The sequence below is a fragment of the Alligator sinensis genome, unplaced genomic scaffold, assembly GCF_000455745.1.
Source record: "Alligator sinensis unplaced genomic scaffold, ASM45574v1 scaffold196_3, whole genome shotgun sequence".
NCBI classification, from domain to species: domain Eukaryota; kingdom Metazoa; phylum Chordata; order Crocodylia; family Alligatoridae; genus Alligator; species Alligator sinensis.
In genome coordinates, this window is record NW_005842264.1 from 527,668 (window position 1) to 535,126 (window position 7,459).

A 7,459-nucleotide genomic window follows, 5' to 3' on the forward strand; every position below is an offset into this window, starting at 1 on the left:
TCAGCAGGATTTGACACACAAAGTACCTAACTCAATCTGAACAATGGTACTGGAAACGGTCTCCAAATAATGCTTTCCCTAAATTAAGCTTCTAAGTTTATATTAGTCAGATCCTACCACACTTGCTCTTGGTGCTCATTATTTTGCGGGAACAGTCCTATTGACTAGGACTATTCAAAGTGCAAGGCGCTACTAATGAAGCACAAGTAACAAAAATCTGACTCAAGGGAATCCATTCATCTAGCGCAGAAATCTGGCAATGGTCTTTTCATTGGCATAGTTATAGGAAGAAGGAGAAGGAAAACTGCAAGGAAAAGATTAACTATATCTCTATACTGTTCTAAACATGTTTATTTAAAATTAGCTTGATCAGCACCTTTTCTTTTTTCCTATTATAAGCCTCTTCCTCTCTCCCCTCTTAACAGTATTTAGATTAATGACTATGGACAGTCCTAACATTAATAGATATTAAAATCAAGTGCTACTTAAAACACCCCATAATTTAAGCTTCCTGAGCCAGCAACATCACCTCTGCTTAATGCCCAGATGGCCTTGAAGTTCTGGGATCCAGAAGGGAACCAGTATTAACCAACATCAGAGCAGAACATGCTGTGAAATATCATTGTGCAACATCCAGTGATGTGGGGATATCCCTATCCAGCCTCATCAGGATCACCCGCTCTCAAGATGGAGTAAAGAGACCTGCACAGGGACCAGCCCTGGAACCTCTGCCCTAAAGCCAGTGACGGATGGGGTACTGTCCTTTGCTGGGCCATGGCTGGCTTTGCTGGGACCTCTGTAGGATGAGGATGCCTTGAGGATGTTAGCTATGACTCCTTGAGTCAGGGCTGTCCTGGGGGTGGGGGGCAAATCGGGCCCTGCTCAGGTCATCTCTGCCTCCAGTCCTGGGGTTCCAACAGGTGATACAAAGGGACAAAGCATCAGAACCACCACTCCTAGTTTTCATCACACTTACATTACAGTAAGGAGATGGCTCCCAGCAGTTGGCCTTCAGCTCGGGAATTCCCTTCCCTTGAGCCCTGCCAAAGCCCAAGCCTGGGCATCTTCTGGAAGCTCTGTAAGATGATCTTATTTGGGTAGGCATTTAGCAAGTGGCGCAAAAGTTGAGAGATTGAAGAAGGGGGTTATCTCATTTTAATACTTTACTTGCTCTTGTAGGCTGTTTTACCTTTTTTTGTAATCTACCCTAAACCTTTGTTGGGAAGCACAGCATATAAGCAAATACACAAATAAACAGTGAGAAATAGAAGTGGCTGATAGCTGATAGGTCCCAGAAGGAAGGGGGCTTTGAAAAATATTATTTCCCCCTCTTTAAAGTAGTCTTTGGCCACGGTAACTTCCTAGCAAGGGTTCTGGTATTGCCAGCCCATTCTAAGACTATAAACTTAATCTTGATAACTATGTAGTACAGTGGTGCCTAAACTTCCAGCCTTATGTGCTGGATAAAAGGTGCAGGGTCAATTCACAGGCCAGATCCCATGCAGGGTCAGTGTATGCAGTCAGTCAGTCTGTGGGTCCAGTGCACAGACCAGTCTGACCCTGGACGCCCATATCTGGCCATGCACTGGCCCAACCCCACGTTTGGATCTGGCCATGTGTTGGGGTGATATTGTGTGCACAGTCTGCAGGACTCCCCATAGGTCTGGAATTTGGCAGCAGGAGAGCAGCAATTAACACTGCCACCACTCCCCAGCCACCAAAGTTCTGGACCCATGGGGAGCCCAAGGAGCATGATAACTTGACTCCATAGACCAGATCTGACCTGCAGATCAGGGGTTGAGCACCCCTGATCTAGTGAACTGCAACTGAAACACTGCTGATTGAACTGAAACACTACTGTTCTCAAAGCAATACAACTAATCAGTGAGCCCTTCTGTCTACTGATTTGCATAGCTGAAACTTCAAACCAATGGACACCCAGCTCTCACCCACTCTATGCAACACTCAGGGTGGAAACAGACATTGCCTTTCCTCATTTTTGTGCTGCCATAAAATTTTTTATGGAGGCACAAAGCAAACAGACGTCCATACCTTTTGTCATACCATAAATTCTGAAATTTGTAGCTGTGACATGCAGTAATAATATATGCCACTTTACTGCAGTAGATGTCTATTTGTTCCATGGCTGGAGAGCCCGGGCAGCCTGAAGTTGCCCATGTTCTTCAGCCACCCCAGGCAGGGGCTAAGGAGCTTCAGAGACCTGCTATGGTGGCCCCCTGGAATTCCCAGGCAGGATTGGGCCTCTGAAAACCTAGGACAGCCTGCCCAGATTTCCTTGCTTACTGAGATGCATCTGGGTAAATACAGAAAGTCGGGGTTTCCCTGCTTACTGAGATGCATCCGTGAGATCTCCAGCGCATATCTGAATAAGTAGGAAAGCCCGTCAGTTCAAGACTTGCCAGAGTCTGACCTGAGCGTGACACCAGTTATAAATGGACATCTGGTCATTCCTGCAGACTGGGAACCTACTGCAATAATTCCATGGACTTCAACAGATACATACCAGGGGGGAACAAGTCCAGGATTTGTTAGAGGGATTGTACACAGATTTTCTTGTGAATTAATGGAAAAATATCAAACTTTAACAGCAGCACATAAGAACACAAGAACATAACACTTCTTCACAGATTATAAAGACTGCAATTTCATAGCCTTCACAATTTCTTGTAAAGTTGAATAGCTATAAATTTGAATCCTGAGCTCTTTGTAGCCTAATAAATCATTGACATGTTACACAGGTGAATTATTATCTCATTCTAGTTGTAAATGTCTACACAAAGAGGAATCCAACTTGTACTGATTCTGAATAGCAGAGCAAGAAGAAAAACAACTCCTTGTCAGACCATTCTTAGTATCCCAAAATTTTTCCTCAGTAACAGTACTGAAAACAAGTATTGTTTTAATTAATTCCCTGTGCAAATGTTTAACGTTTGCACAGGGAATTAATTAAAATGTACTGTGTATCCTTCTGCCCAAAAAAATCCCATGCCATTCCTAATGGTGACAGATTCCAGAGCGGTAGAAATTCCTTCCCCTCCCCATGGCGATGACTCTGAGCAGCTATGACTACAATTGCAAGGGGTAGAGAACTCAGTAGTAACTGAGAGGAAAATCTAGATTGGCTCCTTAGGCATTTCCAATTTAAAGTCAGGCCTGGCACTAGGGTGAACGACTGAAAGAAATTGAATTAGGAACCTAGACCCACCCCATTTCTCACATCCCTATTTAACAGCAGGTAAAGCCAGGAATCTGTATACAAATCTTCTAGCCACATCCTTTTCTTGCCCCTGACTTCTTGTAACAAGAGCAACAGTGCTCTGCTTCATGATACTTTGGCCAGGCATCCCCAAAATTGTCATCTAGACATACAATGACACTGGTTCTCCTTTGCTTATGTGCATCAGAATTTCATTCTAGCTGAGTAAATGCTTTGGATGCATCATAAAACTTTCTTCATAGTCATTGTATACATCAAAAATGGATGCAAAATAAAAGATATGAAATAGCTTAAAAACTGCTACTATTTTTTGTCCTGATAGAAAATAGAACATTCTTCACTTTATTGTACCTCAAAGACAATGATGCATCAACACAAAAGTACATTTACAAAAGTAGTGAATAAAAGAACAACAACAAAAAATACTGTACCCAATTTTCTGAGCCTGTAATGCCATTTCAGGCACTGCCAAAACTTGATCTAAATGCATGCATTGGGTTTAATATGTTACTGCTGTCTGGGAAATTCAGTTATTCCTCTTTTGTAAAATCAATCATTTGTAAACTGCAGTATATAATTTGCTGGAAAGTAGTGCTGCATTTTAAGATTCAGCTTATAAAAATATAAATGTGCCATTCTGTTCACTGCATACATCCTTAGTATTTAGTTTTAAACAAAATGCAACAATACACTTAAAAGATGATGGAAAATCAAGTTAACATTTAGCCTTCAAAAACTGCTGTCAACAAAATGAGTACAAACCTGTACAAGCAGGTAAGCAAAGTTGTGAAGAACTAAGATGTGTAGAATGGCTTAGTTTTTATTAAGTGCTCTAAAGATAGATCACCTCTCTCTAATGCTTACTAATGTGTCATCTTTGAAATGAAAACTGCAAGCAATTTATTTGAATGAACTCTGGCTTACTTTTGCTAAGCAAGGTACCTGTAATTTATTTTGGTTCTCCCAAAAAACACTTTTGTAACCTACAGCAAAAAATCTTCAGTGATCACAGCACAGTATAGAGCAGTGACAATTCACAAGACAAATCCTCCAGCATTATTAGTTTGTACTAAAATACAGTAGTAATTCTGCAAAAAAATACAGACAAAACTAAGTGGTGAGGTGTGTAGTTGTATTTGTATTGAAGTCAAGCTCAAGGTACCCAGAAAGATAAGGCAGACACACAAGTGTCTCTCTGTCCCCCTAATCCATAGTGATGTGGAAGTAAAGCCCACTGTACATATCAGAATAGCATCAGGACTGTAATTAGCACTGACTGAAGTAGCCTGTCCCTTAGTCACCCTACCTTTATACTACCTGGGTATTCCCCTGTGCAAGGGAAATCATAAAATGGTTGTTTAAGCAGCTGTCACTTGTGCATCCCTGAGCAATCTATTGAGGGCAATGGTCAGGTCCAGTTTCTGCCCTGGAGAGTTTACGTTCTCAGAAAAAATAAACATAAGTGGAAGAAGCCCAGTCACCAAGACTGGACACTAATTTGCTAACTCAGGACTCATATCTCTTTCTGCAGTAGGAGGAGTAGTTAGTGTTTCAGCACTAGATACCCATAGCATTATATGAGCAGCTATTACTGAAGCTTATGGGAAGCACACATCAGACTAGTCTAGGGACTGTTTATGCATTTTATGTTAAAGAGTCACTAGATAAAAAACATAAATAATTCTAGGAACAAGGACCAGAACGCAGGAGTGCGCTCTCCCAGGGAAGCACACTCATTATTGGGCTACAGAGAAATAATCCTTATTCTCTCTCCAGCCCAATAAATCTTGCATTATCATCTGCACAGCAGTACAACTTCAACAAGAGATGGAGGAGAGTGTCCCCAACCTAGCCTTGCCACTAGCCTGCTACTCCCCTGTGGGTTAGAGAAAGCTTGAACCTCCAGGACCTAATCACTGGACTAGTATACTCTAATCACTAGACTATTATATAAAGTGCCTCCTCCAACTGCCATGTTTAAAAGAAGAGTGATCCAGCTCTATATCTCTAAATATATGACTCATGCATTTAAGTGCAGCAGGAGTTTTCAGACTGTCGATCCTAATTTCACCAAGGCAGCAGTAGAGACATCCAAGGAAGAAGCAGAATTTTGGCCATACCCCTCTCTCTAGCATTTGCTACCTAGTTTATACACCTTTTTGCTCAACTGAGTGACTCTTGAGAATCCCATTCTTATGTGCCAAACTGTCCTCTTGCATTGTCCAGCATAGGAGTATCAAACATATGGCCAACAAGCAGGACCCAGTCCATAAACCCATTCCATTTGGCCTGCTGGGCTACCAGAAATTGGAGGCATGGCTCCACCACCACCAGACTCCGGCACTGGCTTTTGCAACTGCTGCCAGGCCTCTGCTGCTGCTGCCAGACCAGTTCCTATTGTAGCCACTGGCCCCTGGGATCCAACCCAGGAGGAGCTCCATGGCTTGGATCTGGCCTGGGGCCCAGGGTAAGTCTGACACTCCTGGTCTAAGGTACTAAGATACCTAGCTTAAGAGGTACTTCAAGAGCCAGGGCCCTAAAAGTTCAGTGTTACAACACTGAAAATCCCAACTATTATGTTAGTTAAAAAGGAGCAACCCACAGATTGCAGTACACAGTATGAAAAAAAAGTGCGTACATAATTTTCACCCTCTCTCTGAATCACTAACATCCACAGAACTCAAAGGGTAATTGAATGCATGATATTCATGATATTTGAAGTTCTAAAATACACTGGCTGGCATAAAGAAAAGGAGTATCAGTCTTTTATTTCCAAAGTTTAGGAGGAAAACACACTCCTCAGAATAACAGTCTACAGATTGTCACCTGATCCAGTGAATGCTGAAGGTCCTTAGTTATGTTGATACAAGAAATAAATTTTAAAGGAAACCAGAGCCCCATGTTGTTAGGGAGAATGAGATTCACTGTTTCTTCTACCTGAAGACTATTACATTTCTTTATAACCTTCTTGAGAAAGGCTTACACAAGACAGACTAATAATGTTCCTTTGATTTACAAATAACTGCAAATCAAGCACAATTTTAGAAGTCAAAGGCAAGAGCCCAGAAAAGTGACAATTTCTGGTGACACACACATATTATTTGCTAGCAATTTATTGCATGATTTGTTTAAAAGCAAACTTCCTAAGATTACTGTTTTCTTCTTTTGAATCAGCTTTTGAATAAATACCCATTTATTTCAAAAGATTATTTAGACTATAAATGATGAAAATAATAACACTGGTGAAACAATATCTTCACCATTGTAAGCCAGGTTGGGAGTTTCTAGTTCTACACAAATCAAATAAGTAGGGCACAAAAACATGACTAATTTAAAACAGTTTACACCTACAAATATGCAATATTATTTATTTGTTAAATTAAGTGTCTGTAAACAATAAATACATGCAACAGTGACTTTAAAGAAAGAAACAAAATGCATGGCCTGTTAAGTTCGAAAAGTATTTTAAATTTGAATTCCACTTCAGGAAAAGCTTTGCATGTAGTTTTAAATATAACAGCATAATAAGGAAAATGTTACAAAGAGCACAGCCCAGTTTCATGCACTATCCTGTTCAATTCTGCCTTGAATACAAAGTGTAGCAACCTACAATTTATCCTTAAAAAACACCTTTAAAATGTATTAAAAGATCAAATGAAATAAAGGTACTAGATCAAATTAAATAATCTATTAAAAATCTAATCTGAACTGACAGCTATTTTACATTTCAATTTGAAGTCATGTACCTAGTTACCAGAAGCAATTTATTATTAGATTTTGAGCTACCTTTGTTTGTGGAAGATGTATACCAAGATTGTTTAACAAAAAAATATTAAATAGAACATAATAGCATTATGTGAATTTCTCTGCCCCTTTTAGGCTTATTTCAATTATTCCAATTGTGACATAATGAGGTTGCATTATCACAAGCCTGTTATACAGGCACCAAAAACAGTAGGCTGCACTGAAGTGAATTGAATGTGGATATAGCTCTCATTTTCATGGAGATAACACGTACCTAATCATTAAAACACCTGGAAGAAATAAAAAGAATACAGGTTGGGGAAAATTTTCAAAAGAGCCACAGAGTTAGGTGCCCAGCTGCAATTCAAATTTGAAAATAAAAGCATTTGGCTCTTCTGAAATCTTCAGCTATCAAACTCAGGTCCGCATAACACAGCATAGTTTATATTCTGCTGAAATTCAGACCCGACAATATAG